General features: G+C 38.6%; 1 pseudogene; it reads right to left on the bottom strand.

Moving 5' to 3' along the window:
* Window positions 1-965: 965 nt before the first annotated feature.
* Window positions 966-17,407, bottom strand: LOC131788199 (uncharacterized; annotated as a pseudogene).
* Window positions 17,408-19,083: the final 1,676 nt, after the last annotated feature.

The following is a 19,083-nucleotide window of genomic DNA, read 5'->3' as shown; positions in this document are numbered from 1 at the left end:
CCTTTGTCTTCCACCTATGACGAGAACAGAGAAAAGTTAGAAGCTAACTTTCAGTGAAGACCACATAAAAATCAACATTTAAATGAGGCACTAAGAAACAATTTAGTTTTTTATTTAGTTTCTATTTTATGTACCCCTTGTTCTGATGCGAATCCTTGCGTAACTTGGGCCTCGTCTTTGAGGTCGACTCATATATCTAAGCCAGTATGGTCTACGCCGACCCACATAACCGATCAAGGCAAGACTACTTCTGAAACTGAGTCTTATTCTGCGTGTGTTGATGTGAAGCCTTCCGAAGACGTACTTGTAATATCTTCCAAACCGATATGCTTCATCTTGGATGGCGATTAAAACAATCCTCCTGTAATCATTTAAAGAGGCCATCATTGTATTATGGGATACTTCTTTTAAGCTCGCAACATTACCATTATTGATAGCGGGGGGAGGAGGGGAGTTGAATACGTAGAGAAAGTATAAGAGGGGGTAGAGGGGGTATGCTGCCGTAAAAACCAAACCCTGTTTATGAAAAAAAAGCTGTTTGAGATCGTGGTGTCTTATTCAAACCCGTCTTGCCCCGTACAGTATAATCAGACACAATATTTAAAATCATAATTTAAAATGTTACTGCAAATATGGACGCATGTAAAGCCCTTTACAACAAGACAAAAACACCAGTTACTCCGTTCTACTGCAAGCCGCGGCGATGCAACATTAAAGAACATAAATTATGAAAGTAGGAAAATGAATTTCACAATCGTTCTTTTGTCACGGTCAGGCTTTTTACAATATTGACAACGGTTCGCAATTGTTTTCCTCGCCATTCGCGGCTAAACAAACCAGCAAAAAAACTGAATAAGTTATTTACCGGTCTATCCGTATGAAAAACCTGTGCCCTTGACCTTGAGCAAATTTGTGCCTCCATGTATAACAATATAAGGACAGAGGTTAAAATGAACTTACCCACGCCTGATTGTGTAAATAAAGTGCTTGAATCTCCTTGCTGCTTTCCTGCTGCCATGAGTGTCAAAAGATCGCCTTGCCTCGATACGTCCTTTACAATATAATGATAAAATATCAATAATGCATGAATTCCGCAATTGGTTTTTTCTAAGCCCAGATTAACACGCTTTGTATCTTTACTTTCAGGAAAACGCTTGGTACCTCTGTGGAAACTGAGTAGCTGCCTTCTCGGGTCCGAAAAACATCGGAAGATTGGGGAGAACGGAAAATTTCTCTATGTGACGGTGGTTGATACACGAGATTAAGGCCCCCGTCCATACGTATCCGGATAAATTTGAAAACGGATAAATATCTATACGGTTACGGGTTCCGTCCACACGTAAACGGTGTTTTCACACACCGGAAACGGATAAATTTGAAAACGCTCTCCAGCGTGGATAAATTTGAAAACGCTGACTAAGCGTCTCCGTGTGGACGCCTTATCCGGATAAATTTGTAAACGGTTTGAAAACGATGAAGTAACAATTAAAACCTAGTCCAACGCGTGCTCTCGGCCGATCGACCATTAATGAAAACATGGCGAATAAACAAGCTCTAGTTTCGGTACTAATGAGCTGAAAGTACACCGTTTTCCTTGTAGTGATTTTGCGACTCGTTTCTAACCTAAGACCGAGTTCGACATCGATACGCGTGCGTGGCGGCCATGCTGTCACGGATTTCTGGCCATGCGAAAACTGTTGATAAGTTTGAGAAGCCCAAGAGCACAGCCAAGAGGATTCAGGCTCAGGATACGCGAGACTGCGGGCACATGTTTTGCTCTAAAGAGCATGCTCAGTAGGCGACGTCATCGTTTTCAATTCGTTTTTGCGTTTACGTGTGGACACCAAAAACGATTGACAAACGGCAACGTGTGGACGCGGATAAATTTGAAAACGGATAAATATTTATCCGTTTTCAAATTTATCCGGATACGTGTGGACGGGGCCTAAAGAGCCGTCATCCTATCCACTATTATCGAAATTAGATTTGACAACTCTGCCCATTGTTTATTTGTTATCCTTAATTATGCTCCTAAATATAACGCCTGTACTGCAAACTATTTCTGTTTAGCGATCACTTCTATTATGGCATTTTCCCGTGCGACTATCAATTGAAGCAATGGATTACTACAGATGTAAGTATGAATTAGGGGGCGTTGATAAAGGTATTACATATCATTTACCGTTCGGCCCGACGTTACTCAATCAATAAGAAAGCTCAAAGCTCGGGGGGCCACACTGGAATGTTAAGCCCGGCTCACGCCATTGCAAACGGCGCTCACACTGGGATTTTGAAGTGAAATGCGCGTGGGGCCATGGCGGTTAAAATAAATGCAGTTTTTGGCCAACTTTGGTTTTTTTTCGCTAAAGCTACTTGTTGCTAAGCACTGCCCACAGTATGGCCCTTCGCGCCCACATGCCGTAAATGAAAAGTAAAGAGAAATTAAGCTTCCAATCTGTAACGTGGACGATGTACATCATAGCTATCACTATTGGACTTAAAATATTCTTCATAACTGTAAAAATACACGTCCTCACCAGTTTTGTAGTTGACAACAACGACATTAAAACCACGCCTGTGTAGAGAGTAATCTCTTCCATTGACTTTAATGTAGGCCCGCGAGCGTCCGTACAATGTGCGTCCCCTTTTTTTATCAACAAAGCCTTGACTTTCAACAGAAAAGGATAATCTTCCTATAAAATAAAACGAAAAAGGCCTCAATTATACATTTTTGAAAATATCACGCTTTTCTAACATCCTTATAGTTAGCAAATCTTGTCCGCAGCTGGAAAGATAGATAGCCCTTTAAAATCGGAATAGCTTTTTTACTAAAAGAAGATTTTCCTATAGATTCACTCTTCTCTTAATGGAATTAAGTGCTCTTGATGAAGAAATTTATGACATAGCAAAACCGATGAGAATTCTATTCCTTTGAGCAAGATGGTGTTTTCGCGAATGAGAGGATATTTTCGGAGCTTTGCCGGCCAGAACAACATCAAATGAAAAAGGCAATTAAGATGATTTGTACTTGTGTAATCAAAACGTTATTTTCGCAAATGAAGACACATTTAGGAGATTTAACAATCACAACATCAAATTTTAATAAACATACTTCCTGATCTCCTGGGTCTTTGTCTTCCACCTATGACGAGAACAGAGAAAAGTTAGAAGCTAACTTTCAGTGAAGACCACATAAAAATCAACATTTAAATGAGGCACTAAGAAACAATTTAGTTTTTTATTTAGTTTCTATTTTATGTACCCCTTGTTCTGATGCGAATCCTTGCGTAACTTGGGCCTCGTCTTTGAGGTCGACTCATATATCTAAGCCAGTATGGTCTACGCCGACCCACATAACCGATCAAGGCAAGACTACTTCTGAAACTGAGTCTTATTCTGCGTGTGTTGCTGATGCCAAGCCTTCTGAAGACGTACTTGTAATATCTTCCAAACCGATACGCTTCATCTTGGATGGCGATTAAAACAATCCTCCTGTAATCATTATGAGAGGCCATCATTGTATTATGGAATACTTTTTTTAACTCGCAACATTACCATTATTGATAGCGGGGGGAAGGGGGGGGGGGAATTGATTACGTAGAGAAAGTATAAGAGGGGGTAGAGGGGGTATGCTGCCGTAAAAACCAAACCCTGTTTATGACAAAAAAGTTGTTTGAGATCGTGATATCAAATTCAAACTCGTCTTACCCCGTACAGTATAATCAGACACAATATTTAAATCATAATTTTAAAATGTTACTGCAAATATATACGCATGTAAAGCCCGGCGCACACTCAAGAATCAATGCGAACGCGCATGCGTCCTTGCCATGTTTTATTGAAGTCAAGATGGCCGATGTCGGTGAAAATCTAGATTCAAGCTCGTCGGAGGATGAAGAGGTTTTGCTTTGCTTTGCCATCTTGACTTCAATAAAACATGGCAAGGACGCATGCGCGTTCGCATTGATTCCTGAGCTGATAGCTCAAAACGCGCGCACACTGTGAGTCAATGTTCACTCGTGCACGAAAATATTCAACATGTTGAATATTCTGAGCTCATGGCACGCGTGACAAAAATCGCAGAACATGACACCGCACACTTGAGGAAACAGCTTACGCCAACAGCCACGAGTGACGCTCAGCTCAGCTGATAGCTCTAGTGTGCGCGGGGCTTAAAGTCCTTACAACAAGACAAAAACACCAGTTACTACGTTCTATTGCAAGCCGCGGCGATGCAACATTATAGAACATAAATTATGAAAGCATGAAAATTTATTTCACAATCGTTCTTTTTTCACGGTCAGGCTTTTACAATATTGACAACGGTCCGCAATTGTTTTCCTCGCCATTCGCGGCTAAGCAAACCAGCAGAAAAAACTGAATAAGTTATTTACCGGTCTATCTGTATGAAAAACCTGTGCCCTTGACCTTGAGCAAATTTGTGCCTCCGTGTATATCAATATAAGGACAGAGGTTAAAATGAACTTACCCACGCCTGATTCTGTAAATAAAGTGCTTGAATCTCCTTGCTGCTTTCCTGCTGCCATGAGTGTCAAAAGATCGCCTTGCCTCGATACGTCCTTTACAATATAATGACAAAATTATCAATAATGCATGAATTCCGCAATTGGTTTTTTCTAAGCCCAGATTAAGGCGCTTTGTATCTTTACTTCCAGGAAAACGCTTGGTACCTCTGTGGAATCTGAGTAGCTGCCTTCTCGGATCCTCAAAACATCGGAAGATTGGGGAGAACGGAAAATTTCTCTATGTGACGGTGGTTGATACACGAGAGTAAAGGGCCGTCATTCTCTCCACTATTATCGAAATTAGATTTGACAACTCTGCCCATTATTTATTTGTTATCCTTAATTATGCTCCTAAATATAACGCCTGTACTGCAAACTATTTCTGTTTAGCGATCACTTCTATTATGGCATCTTCCAGTGCGACTATCAATTGTAGCAATGGATTACTACAGATGTAAGTAAGAATTAGGGGGCGTTAATAAAGGTATTGCATATCATTTACCCGTTCGGCCCGACATTACTCAATCAACAAGAATTCTTTCTGCTCGAAGCTCAAAGCTCGGGGGGCCATACGGGAATGTTAAGCCCGGCTCACACCATCGCAAACGGCGCTCACACAGGGATTTTAAAGTGAAATGCGCGCGGGGCCATGGCGGTTAAAATAAATGCAGTTTTTGGCCAACTTTTGTTTTTTTTCGCTAAAGCTACTTGTTGCTAGGCACTGCCCACAGTTTGGCATTTCGCGCCCACATGCCGTAAATGAAAAGTAAAGAGAAATTAACCTTCCAATCTGTAACGTGAACAATGTACATCATAACTATCACTATTGGACTTAAAATATTCTTCATAATTGTAAAAATACACGTCCTCACCAGTTTTGTAGTTGATAACAACAACATTAAAACCCCGCTTGTGTCGAGAGTAATCTCTTCCATTGACTTTAATGTAGGCCCGCGAGCGTCCGTACAATGTGCGTCCCCTTTTTTTATCAACAAAGCCTTGACTTTCAACAGAAATATATAATCTTTCTGTAAAACAAAACGAAAAGGCCTCGATTATACATTTTTTAAAATATCACGCTTTTCTAACATCCTTATAGTTAGCAAATCTTGTCCGCAGCTGGAAATATAGATAGCCTTTTAAAATCGGAATAGCTTTTTTACTAAAAGCAAATTTTCCTATAGATTCACTCCTCTCTGAATGGAATTAAGTGCTCTTGATGAAGAAATTTATGACATAGCATAACTGATGAGAATGCTATTCCTTTGAGAAAGACGGTGTTTTCGCGAATGAGAGGATATTTCGGGGCTTTGCCAGTCAGAACAACATCAAATGAAAAAGGCAAATTTTACAAAACCTACTTCGAGGTATTCGTCTGATCGGATAGCGTCGTTTGCCTGTATTAAAGAACAAGAGATAGTCAATTATATGCTAGCTTGCAACGTGCAAACATCACTCAGGTGAGGCACATAAGCAAATTATGTGCGTGCATTCTTTGCAACCTTCAAGCGTCAATAGCTTACCTCGTGACTATTTACCCCTCCCCTTCACCCTAAATTCCGGTCTTTCTCAATTCAATACTTACGGCGGTAAATAGTTCTGAACCTCCTTGTTTTTCCATATTTGCCGTTTCTCAGTTGTACACGGTACCCTCCTCTACCTCTCCGCACGATGACTCTCTTCTTTCGATACCTGATGTATCTCGTGACGCGACGCTTGCAACGTCTCCAGCGTCTTTTGACTCGAACAAGCCATCTCCTTCGTCGGCGTCGAACCCTGCGTCGTCGACCTCTTATACGACAGGTCAGTCTAACGCGTCTTATTTTCTTCCAACGTCTCCGCAAACGATAAAACCAGCCCCTACGGCGTTTTCGCAGCCTACACCAACGTCGCTTTATACGCACCCTCCAACGGCCACTGATGCGCTTTATCTTCCTGTATTTTCGTAACAACTTGATTCTTATTTTACGTAAAAATCGTCGAATGATCTTCTTCTTTCGGCCCAAGCGAACAACATATCTCCTTCTTCTCCTAACCACACAGCGCCGTCCATGGTATTTGATAACTCTTCGTGCTAAAATCACAAAATTAATGTTTTAATGACCTTTAAACCGTAAATACCGAAGGAGACTAAATCTCCACTGGCAGAAGAAATTTTTTAGTGTCATCTTAAATATAAGATAGATAAAGATAGATAAAGACGATCCGTGCCAGAAAAGAGAGGAGGTTGGCACTAGCTATGGCTGAAACCAGATAGCGAAGAACATTTCTTGTGGACAGTAGCAGTGAATCCAATATTGAAATTGTGTCTATGGCAAATATCCCTTGATGACAATGTGTGAATGCTATTTGTGTTTACATCATCCGTTAAGCAGAGGCACAAGTGTACGATAGTAAAGTTTGTTTATGGGATCTTCTCTGTATTTGCTATTTTTTTGATGACATCCAAATTAACTTTAATAAGCTAGAGTGAAATTTAAAGTTTTCAACGTTACTGGCAGAAAAACTGATACATACGTCTTCTAAATCGCCTTCCATATCCTCGTCCTTTTGAGATAAAGAGTAATCCATGTTTAATAGGTAAAATGCTTGATTAATGCAGAGGGGGAACTGATATACGTGCACTTACAGAAGTCAGATTGAAATTAATCGAGATTGAACTCTTTTCAGGTGTGTATGGTGATGTTATAGAAGGTACTCCATACGAGTGGTTTTAAAATCGAACGAGCGCGCGGTGCAAGTTTGATTTGAAATCACAAGTACGATTTCAGGCCGAAATTGCACTCCATTCAGTTCAATTGCCAATTTATTACATCCATTTTGAAATCGCAAAATTCAGTAGCTAAAATACATGATTTGTTAGTCTGTACAAATAGTTAATTGATTCAGTGCTGAGCTGGTTTGCAAAAAGTTGCAAAAGTTGTTTCTCATTTTCCTCTAATGTTAATGTTTCTTTAACCAGGCCTTGAAGTTTGAACGGTTGTTGTGTTACAGTAAAGATTTCTCATTGGCTGGGAAAAGATGCAATTTAGAGCAAAATATTTTGCGGTTCGCTAATAAATGCACCAATTATATTTCTTACTTCTCGTTTTAGGGATACGCGCATACACTGCACTGGGTCCTCTCTTTTTCCGACGGCTTGCCTCTCTGATCCACCATCGGCGACGGCCTTTGTACCCTATGAGGGCGTAACTACCCCTGTAGCCAAACCTAAAGTTTCTCCCACTTGCGCCAATTTTCTTTAAGACATTGAGGTATCGTTTTCCATACCTAAACGCTTCATCTTGAACGGAAACCGCAACGACACTCCTACAAAATAATTAAAATCAGGATAATGTGGAATAAGCTCAGCTATCTGGGACCTCTTCATAATGATTCCTATGATTTACTTTATATATAATGCCAGCACCTCGCACAAGACTACAAGCAGTGGGGAGGGGGACGGGGGCAGTGGACTGTAGAAGGGCTTTAGAAACACAATATTGCAATATAATTATTTATTCATTTTGTTTCGTAACAATGTATGGAAGGTTTTACATACCCATATGGGATCTTTTTGATATAGTTGTAAAAACGTTTAGCATGGTTAACATTTCCATGAGTGTCAAAGGAAACTCTCCGCAAGGTGCGACCTAATGAAATAAAAGCGTATATAACAAATCATCACATGGTGCTGAGTGTCAGTTCCTTTTTCATTTTATTGATAATATTCAACGAATACTTTATCAAATCAAAGAAAGTTTTCCAAAGCCTAGAAGCTGAGAGAGACTAAAACATTTGACAGATGAATTAACAGTAAACTATTGGGTGAAGTCATAACGGCTTAGGCACTAATAACCCTCTACCAAACAACTTCAGTTCAATTCACAACTTTTTTCACGTAAACGCTGTAAGATAAAATTCGTCATAATTCCACAGTCAACCGTAGTTATTATCAAGAGAAAAACAGAGTCGGAGCAACTCGTTATGATGCTTATTGAGTACTTTGGCTTCTCAAGTAATTTCGGCGTCTCGGTACAGGTAGTTATTTTTTCGAAGCCAATGAAAGCAAATACAAAGCTCTGATTATCACCAACAAATAAAGTAACTGCAACAAACAAGGGCCGAGAAAAACAGAAAACCATACAACAGTTATTAGTATACGCTATAAAAGTTCACCTGTTCTCTTGCTAATAACCACAACATTAATACCACGTCGGCCGAGAGACTTTTCGACACCGTTCACCTTGATGTAAGCGCGAGAACGACCACCCAACACAGGACCACGCTTAGGACCGTACTTTCGGTCTTCGAAACCTTGACTGATAACACTCACGTAAGTAAATCCTAAAGAGAGTAATAAAAATGATCACGAGAAAAATTAATGTCATATAATGTTGACTTCGAAAATTTACAACAGTATAGTGAATACCGTAAACTAGCTCCATTGGGTCCCCGTGAGTGGGGGAGACAGGGACTTTATGTATTGGATTCAGGCTTTTAAGAGGGGAGAGGAGGTCATTAAAATCTCACTAATAAGAGCCAATGTACGAGTCCTTACTTTTCTTCTTTTTGTCCGCCGGCTTTATTGACCGCCGTGTACATTAGTTTGAAAACCCCAAAAAATCAAAACGGAGACTAATCAAGGCATTCTAATGCAAGTATAAAAGAAGAAAACAATTTCAAGAGGACGGGAGCTCATTAAACGAGATATTATCAGAGAAAACTTCTCATTAGGGAGGGGGTTCATAGGAAAGTTCGCGGTAAATACATGTCTTGATTTGAAAAAAATTATCAGCCAGACAGGTTCTCTTCGAGGTTAACCAGGCTGGGGTTAACCAGTTGTTAGGTCTCGAAAATTGACAATTTTGAACCATATGTCGTGTGAAAAAAAAAGTTTGCTGTAAAAATTTTACACATAATCGCAACGGAAGGAATTGATTGTCAGTCGTAAAATTGGCCAAAGTTTTAACCGTCGGTCGTAAAGACCATCACTCCATTGACACCCTCTTTAAGGTGATGGAGAACTAAGTCTTTGGTTCGTCACAGCTACACAGGTTAACTTACTTTTATAACGTCTCCTTCTTCGTCTCCTTCTCCGCCTTCGTCTTCGGCGTCGTCGTCGACCTGCAAGACGACGAGAAAGAGTTTTAGGAAAAATGTAATTTTATTTTAAAAAAAAAATAACAAATTAATGGGATTTAGCAGTGGGCAATCCAGGAGTTGGCTCTTCTTGTCCACGGTTTCCAAGATGAATTGGAATATAGAATGCTGGTTTTTGTGGAGGGAGGAAAACCGGAGGACCTGGAGAAAAACTTTCGGAACAGACGAGAACCAATCAGCGAAAAACTTAACCTACATCTGACACCAATCTCGGGAAACGAACCCAGGCCACAGTGGTGGGACGTGAGCACTCTCACCACTGCGCCATTCTTGCTCCTATTTTCTTATGAATGTGTTGCATCATATTTGGAAAAAAGGTATCTTTTATTTCCTACGAGAGAGTTTTTACGCTTCCTTCCTAAACACCAAGGAAATTTCAGTAAACAAAGGCTAACTGGGACCGTGGTTTTAATAAATAGAAATCAGGTTATTTTTATAAATGGGTCTTTTACTTAAGACCATCAGTGATGATGCACCGATCATTTCGAAGCTTCATCTCCCCTAGGCAAACCACGGGCATTTGACTATAAACCGTTCGGGGGGGGGGTGAGGAGTTTGAAAATTGTCTGAGCGGTGAAAGGAATTTCAACTGAAACTGTCAAGTCTTTTTACAGCGGAATAAACGTGTTTTATTGTTTAATACGGGGAAGGGGGGATGTTGACGCTTGGAATTGATCGACACACGACACACACGGCTGCGCCTCATGTGCAACTTTTTCGTTCTTACTATATATTGAACAGACGCATGATAACACTGAATCTATTTGTTAATCTTACGTCTTCTTCTTCGCCTTTGCCGTCGTCTTCTCCTCCTGTTTCTTCGTCTCCTTCGCCTTCGTTTCCTTTGGTATCTTCTCCTTCGGTTTCTCCTGCGGTTTCGTCTCCCACCTTCACGTTTTAGAAAAACAATTTTGAATAATAAGAAGAATTCATTTAATTAAACTGGGGTGTTTGCCCAATAGCTGTGGGCTGTGTCACCAAGGAGCATCGCGCAGCTTGTTATGAAGTCGAAATATTTCGATTTTCACTAAATTTGGCCGAAAGTCTTATTCACGTAATCACTTACTAGAGCGTTTTTGTTACGCCGTGGAATAGCGTGACTCAGCTGAGGAAAATAAAAGATTTCTGACCAGGAAGGTAATTAAGGCTCCAAAACAGTATGCTGGAGTTAGAAATAATTTGGCCAAACCTGAACTTTTGAGATAACATACAGTTATGAATCTGATGTTTAATTATTCATTTATTCCGTTATAGAAAAAAAAACATAACATAACATTACTTTACGATGGACCGTTGAAATTGATCATAATGAGACTACTTATGCTCTAACTTCACAGGGTTACACTCACGTCTTCCTTTGTATCTTCGTCGCCGTCGGACTGGTCTTCCTGTGGAAAAAAAGCCCATGAAAGTTAAGAAACAATTCTTTTGAAGACTGCGTGCGGTTTGTAAGTTATTTTCAACCTTAGCAGTGCATACAGAAAATAATTAAGAATAGAGTTGTATAATCAGCTGAATAGTACAACCATTTTAGATAGATAGATCGACAGACAGACAGACAGACAGATAGATAGATAAATCGACAGACAGACAGACAGACAGATAGATAGATAGATAGATAGATAGGTAGACCAATAGACAGACAGACAGATAGATAGATAGATAGATAGATAGGTAGGTAGGTAGACCAATAGACAGACAGACAGATAGATAGATAGATAGATAGGTAGACCAATAGACAGACAGACAGATAGATAGATAGATAGATAGATCGACAGACAGACAGACAGACAGATAGATAGATAGATAGATAGATAGATCGACAGACAGACAGACAGACAGACAGACAGATAGATAGATAGATAGATAGATAGGTAGACCAATAGACAGACAGACAGATAGATAGATAGATAGATAGATAGATAGGTAGGTAGGTAGACCAATAGACAGACAGACAGATAGATAGATAGATAGATAGATAGATAGATAGGTAGACCAATAGACAGACAGACAGATAGATAGATAGATAGATAGATAGGTAGGTAGGTAGACCAATAGACAGATAGACAGACAGATAGATGGATAGATAGATAGATACATAGATAGAAAGATGATAGATAGATACATAGATATATACAAAGATAGATGTAACGATTAAAAGGTGCCACTTTTGAGGATCACATAATAATTTTTTGTAAGTTACTCTATTTCTTCTGATCCAAATTTTTTTGACAAACTTACGCCGATATCCACGACGCCACTTGAGCTTTCGACCGCCATACCTCGGTTGGAAACGATTTCCTTTCCTCTTGACCGTGATGGGTCTACCATGATAAGTGATGCGCCATTTGAAGTGGGAACGAATAGGTCGCCACCGCTTTCCATACAACATAAAAAACTTTCTTTTACGTCGTTTCAGGCGGCACCATCTTCGGCCAAAACGTATTCGCCAAGTAGTCGGTTTTCTTCGGAGACGGTAAAGTTTCCGACGATACCTAACGTACCAACGCATACCTTGCCGAATAATAGTGTGAAAGACACCTTTGTATTTGACGTACCACCGACCACGACGTCGTATCAATGTCGACCACCTGTTGATAACATAAATTTGATATCTTCCTGTTCGACGAACACGGAGCCAGCGTTTTCCAACACGAACTCTCCAAAGTCTCTTCCATCGTCGCACTATACGGTAACGCCCTTTGAAAAGAATTTTTTTTCGGCGCCATCCTGGATACGAAGTCAAAGAATAATGAATTTAGTATATACTAAAACAGCGGATAGCGTTAAAGGCGCGCTCTCACTGGCCACTCAAACTCCGAATGTCCTTTGCAATTCCCCTCCGCGAGCAACTCGCGCATGATTTGCGCCCGAAAACATCATGGTCGTTGCAAGAATAAATGAATTAAAATCAGCTCTATGTGCTTATTATCTCACTATTTTGGTGTATATCAAAACAATTATTCATCTAAGTGACGGTGGCTATCGGTTCGAGCTTTACGGCTTTCGGTGAATAGTAGTCAAGTATCATTTAGGTTTCTGCTTCGAATGTTCTTTCCTATCAACAATGTACTAACCACATACAATGTTGTAAGTCAAATGATACTAGACATTTCTGATAGAACCATGTAGGAATAAGGGGCCACATTTAATACGTTTTGACACAGGCAAAAAGAACTTGTTCTAGTGAGCGATGTGCAAGATCTAACGACCTATGTAAACAGTGATAACAGAAAACTTTTTCGCCAAAGATAGGCCTACCTCGCAACCCTCGCAAACGTCGTCTTCGTCGAGCTGTGGGAATTAATTTAAATTATGTTAATTCAGTTATAAGTTGATTGTTTAGTGCCTTGTTTACACATAAGCATATTCTTTCTAAAGATATACATCGGACGTGTCTTTTTCATTGTCATAATATAAACCTCGACAAAGCAATTGCAACAGCAGGTCTACTTTGTAACTAACCTCGAATAGTTAGACAAACGTTCACTAAATTCACGTGTCGTCTCCAATCTACAGACCAAAAGTAAGAAAATGTTAATATCATGGCGTGGTATTTCGACCTTTTGAAAGCTCAAAGTCGGTTGAGTACTACACGTCTTTCGACGAAAATTGAGGTTCATGAACTGTTTTGCAGTCTTACGCCACACATGTTTCAACATCTTAAAAATAGTTCCAATTCTTTGAGGAACTGGGGTGGGAATCAAGTGTGAGCACTCAGCTATGCCTTTGTCAGCTATGCCTGACGTCAGGTTAGAGACGAGATTTAAATATTTAACTCACGTTTACTGAAGCAGATGTGGGACAGTCTGGGCTTACGTCCAAGGCCTACAAGACATAACAATCCTCATTAGAAATGTACTGAACACTTTTTCCAAAATATAGCCCTAAAAGCACATATTTCGTAGCCATTTTGGCCCCGTTCAAAATTTTCTGGCTTTCAAAACGCCTAAGGTGAGTTACTTACCTCTAAGACGCAGTCTTCCAAAGCGAGTGTTTACTGTAAACCGCTTGGTAGAAGCTAAAAGAAAGTTAAATATGAAGTGTCAAGTGTAAACTTCGTCAAACAAATAAGGAGCCCTACTGTAGGGTTCCCTTAAAAAATACTTCACCGTATCTCGAAAGGAATATAATTGACATTACTCACTCTCAGTAACTTTTAACGTATTTCACGTTTATCTCAAACTGCCAACTATAAGCTGAGGCTTTCTTTTATTCTTACTTTTGGGATTCCCTTTTTCGTTTCTTCATTCTTCGTTTCTTCCTTTTTTTTTACTTTTTTGAAACTTGTTTGCCTATTCATTCACTTAACAACTGTCCTCGACTTTTTCAAGTACAATGGACTGATACAAACAACATAACGAGATCCTATCTGCACAGCTTAATGAACAAGTTTAGTCACAGCATATTACTTGGTGTCATAATGTGTCAGTTACATCCAGTTACACAAACGTTAAACCATAGAAATCTCTGATAACTGACAAATGATATGAGAAATGCATAAAAAAATACCTGCATCAGCCTGGGTAGCATTGGTCACTGCATCATGCATGGGTTCTTCTGACTCTAAAAAGACGCATTTTAAGAAGTAAACCTGTTAGTTTAAGGTGCGGGCGAGAAAAATGACGCTGTTAAAAAAATTAATTTCAACACAGACCAACCAACTAACCGTTGTTCTGTTGTATTCCATTTTGCTTTATGATGTCCTCTGGTAAAGTCCTTTTAACTCGGACTGAATGGTGACTTTCAAAGTCAGAATCTTTTCCATCGGAAGAATGTGCAGCTGAGCGAATATCACTCCTAACAAAGACCACTCCATAACTGAAAAATAATTTGATTATCATCAGAAAAAGCTCACAGGAGAATTTTCTTTTCAGGAAAGTAAACACAAATGTTACTGTCACAGCATCGGTGCTAAAAGGCACCTCTCCTTTACATTAAAAGAGGTTCAACAAGTTTGGAAATTTATCTTGAAACCTTATGAGTGATGTCAGCTCCAGAAAGTTTTCATTTTCACTTCCGCCAGTAAAAATATGAATACAAGAATTCAATTATAACCGCTTTAAGAGATTCCAGTAACCTAACCGTTCGAAAATTGCCTTAAAATGCACTTTCTTTAAAAAAAGAATTCCACAACCTAGTCGAAACGCAAAACCACAGCTGCTTCTTTGGACTTGATATGTAAACATAATTATTTGAGTCAAAAATACCGTTTTGTGTAACTTCCGAGTGTTTAATCAGATCGCAAAGATATGGAAAAAAGAGGAGCAAGTCTGTGAAATGTCAATGGCAATTGTGTGGGTTTGCTGAGCAAGATTCAAACTGGAGTCTTTCTGGGTAGAATTAAAGACAAATTTCTTAATGGCGAGGTTACTCTTTACCCTTTACAACCTAACATGAGTATGCATATTTTCCATACTGTTCTCTCTACATTTCCTAAGGTGCTGACAGTGGAGAATTTGGTTAAAAATCAAGAGCTTCATTAACAAGAGAGTATTTCCTTTACTGTCGTGACCTTAATGTTTGATTCAGGAGATATATTATAAGGAGAATTAGATGCTAGTCTCTCTGCGGATTCAAAGGGGTGAATCTCAAAATTCGGTCAGTGCTATAAATGAAAGTTTCTTTCTACATAGTTGCAATAAAAATTAAATGGTTTTTTAAATACTTCGTTGCCAAAGCATTGACAACATTTAGTACTGAATGAATTAGTAACCAAAATTTGTGAACTCTGCGTATTCGTTGTCATAGACTCAGAACTTCCTTCTGAAAATTTATCCCCCACTACTGTGAAAATAATCAAAAGTGGACTCATGATTTAGGTTTAGTTATTCACTTTGATCAAAAATTGTTTTTTATATGATACAAATGTCGTTTGAAGGTTTTCTCAAAGTCCTCACATACACCTTATGGAAATGGCAAAATGGCAGACAGATTGTGTTAGGCATCACGGAGCCAAGTCATAAGAGAGTTAATTTATCTGGAGTTTTTGGATTTCTGAGTGTGTTATCGTAGGATAGTTTCAGTGGGTGTTGATGGGGTAGAGATTAAGATCAATAATTCAATAATTTTGTGGTGAGCAAGGAAGGCTGCACTAACAAATTCAAAGTAGCCACAAATTCCTATTAATCTCTTTTTGACTAAAAAGACAAACTTTCCGTGACTCGCGTTATGTAGCTCTACACCAGTTAACAAGTTTATATTTTTAAAATGGTACCAGTTGCTATTTTTATTATATTGGGATATCGTGATCATTTGTCCCGCCATTTCGTCTATTTTACGAATAAAACCTGTTTGATAGTCACTGCCTTGATATTCGCAATGTGATCATGAGCAAGATTAGTAAGTTTATGACTTGCCTTGCATCACTTTTTTTGCCATCCTCTACCTATTCTACAATTATTCACCCAAGTGGAGGTGACTTGTGTTGGATATTTACCGAGCCGCTAAGCGTCGAGGTATATATCCATCACTTTCGCCGATACTGAGGTGAATAATTGATTCAGTATGTTCCACACAGAAACTGAAAAAATTACTTAATTTCTGTCAATATACCAAAAAATTGTCGAAAATTAAATTGTTATGCGCGATTTTGTCTCGTTTGCTGCTTGGAGGTGAATAGAACTTGCTGATCACTTCCCAACCAGCCAATCAGCGCGCGCTAAAAGCACTACTCACCTGTTTGGTTTATATTAAACAGCATTAATAAAATGATCAAGATTTACAAATTCTGATCACGTCAAGGTGATCTTGAGGTCGAGTTCTCTACGGGTACATGTTTAAAAGCACCTGTAGTTGACAAATCTACGGGTAAACTATTTATGAATTCAGTTTATGTAACGCTAACACCTCGTCCAATTAAATAGTAGCATGTGTTAAAAGACAAGTTCTTGTACGTAAGCAATTCGAACCCACTGCTGTAGCAATTTCAGTTTTTTTGTACTTAAGAATAGCGATTAATTTTAACCTTCGATAGAAGTTTTTATCACTAACATTAATTACTTGAAAATGACAAATTAAAACACCTAAATTTGTGAGTAACAGTCCGCTATAATTTAAAAAAGGTAAATTTTGTGATAATGAAAATAACAATATGATATATATGCATATATCACAAATTTGTTAAAATATAAATGGCAAATCATTTCCCAATCATCGTATGATAATCACTTGATCTCTTAAGTGGTTTGAATGTAAGATGCTCAACGAGAAAAATTCAATCGTATCACTAGAATAGTCAAGTTTTTTCCTATTTTTTATATATTGATGGGTTTCGTAAGCAGAAAAGTCACTAACCTGTCCCTCGGAATGGTTCAAATCACGAAAAGTTCTGTGTTTACAGCGTAAGATTAAAATCCGACCCTAAGTTGAACTTATCATAAAAGTAAAAATTAAATCTCAAAACGCTCCCCAACATAACCGGACACCATAACCAGCAATGAACAGTATTATATCTTTCATATTAAAAATTTGGGCTCACAAAAAAAGGAAAAATGTGACACGGTCTGAGATCGACAGCCACAGAGCTGCTCCTATTAAACCTACATATCTTTTAACAGGTTAATCTAACATCACTCACACTAAATCTACACTGAGTCATAAAATCACGAAATAAAAGCCCTTGGTAAAAGCTGATTTATCCATAAGCCACAAGAGAAAATAATTCAAGATTCATTTGTACTTACAGGAGTAGAAACAAAACCCTCATGCCGGGGTCGCCCAATTCAAGGACGATCTTCACCCATGAGGGCAATACTGACAAAAGACCAAGCTTCTCCGATCGCCAGATAAATACATTCAGACATTCCCATACATTTATTCATCATTCCACTTAACTGTTTGTTTTTTCATCTAAACGCAAAACTAAGGCAGGTATATGAAACTTTTTTACTGGTGAAAACAGTTGAGCTCTACAAATTTAACACTTTCCTTTTATTCCGTCGAGAATTTCTAAGACACGCCTTCGATCTGGATGATTTGAGTTGATAGCAAACTTTCACACCAACGACTCACAGATTATAAATTTCTCTTCTCTAGGTGTGAAATTGTTTGTAGAATATAATAAAATGATATAATACCTGTTTCACTTTGACAGAGGCCTTATTAATTGATAGCACAACAGTTAATTCATCCAACAAAAAATTATCATTGACCCTATTTTAACTACAGAGATATTTTAGCTTAACTTTCTCAGCGAGAAATCGCCAAAGGTATCTTTCCTAAGCCATGAAATGCAGCGACACACTATTAAAAATCCATTAAAGGACATTTATTATAACAATCACGGAGCACATGAATATAGGTGATTTCTTAATGAGGTTAAAAGCAAAACATTTCTACTTGTGATCTTTCAAAAAATATGAACACCTGTTAGTTAGTGTTATATCTATACTATGAAAACACAAAACCATGGAAAAAAGCCAGCATTTTGATTCAAAATAAATTTCAAATTAAAAGCGTTACAAAGTTGACTTTTATTTAAGAAAAAAAATGGGGGATTAAATACCCTTAAAAAAAACAAATACACACCATAAACAATATGAGCTGGGGTGGGAATCTCGAAACACTTCCAATAGTTACATTAACGAGAACTAGTTTGTCTTCGTTTTAGCCTCTAAATCTTGTCTTCATCAACAAGCAACAGCTTTGAATCGCATCAACAATTTGAGTGGAAATGAACAACTGCTACGCTAAGAAAATTTTAAAGTAGGACTTTTCTTCGAACAGATATGATGCGAGAAAAGGCTTCTATTTAATGTTTTGTCTTTATCGCTTTCTGACGTCTTGTTTTTTCCAACAAATCCACGCTGACCTCTCTAACTGCTGAGCTGAGAAAATTCTACCGGTTACAAAATCGGCCAATAATAGTTTTTCACACGTTCATTCAATTGGTTTATTGTCTTCAAAAAAACTTTTTAAACTGTTTTTATTTTTCAATAGAAGTAACACCAAACCCTAGTTGGCGCTGCCTGCGAGCTTCAAATTTGTTTCATTCGCTTTTTACTTTACTTTATCAATGGTTCGACGCAATTCACTGGCTATTGTACTTTGTTACAGGAGCCGTAAGAAGGCACGAAATTCCACCCAAAGGTTACCCCGTTGGCACGTTACGAGCATTTTGGAGTAAGCCATTTTAGTTTATTGTTACAAATTATCACATTCTGATTACACTCACGCGAGACATTCAATGCGAAAAGTTTTTTTTTAGGATGAGTCAGTCAGTCTTCTGGTGTATGCGTCCTGAAACTTCCATGATGCCACGCGAACCTCTTTAGCGTGCCATCAGAATATTAATTTCTGACTAATTCGTTCTCATGTCACTCAAACGTCAGAAATTACCTTATTTCTTGTCAAAAGGAAGATCTAATGCACCTGGGACCAAAAATCTAAAGGACAATGCCTCTACAACCAAACC

This window comes from Pocillopora verrucosa, chromosome 1, assembly GCF_036669915.1.
Source record: "Pocillopora verrucosa isolate sample1 chromosome 1, ASM3666991v2, whole genome shotgun sequence".
NCBI lineage: Eukaryota > Metazoa > Cnidaria > Anthozoa > Scleractinia > Pocilloporidae > Pocillopora > Pocillopora verrucosa.
The sequence above is the reverse complement of the archived record's forward strand: the minus strand, read 5'-3'. Positions and strand labels throughout refer to the sequence as shown.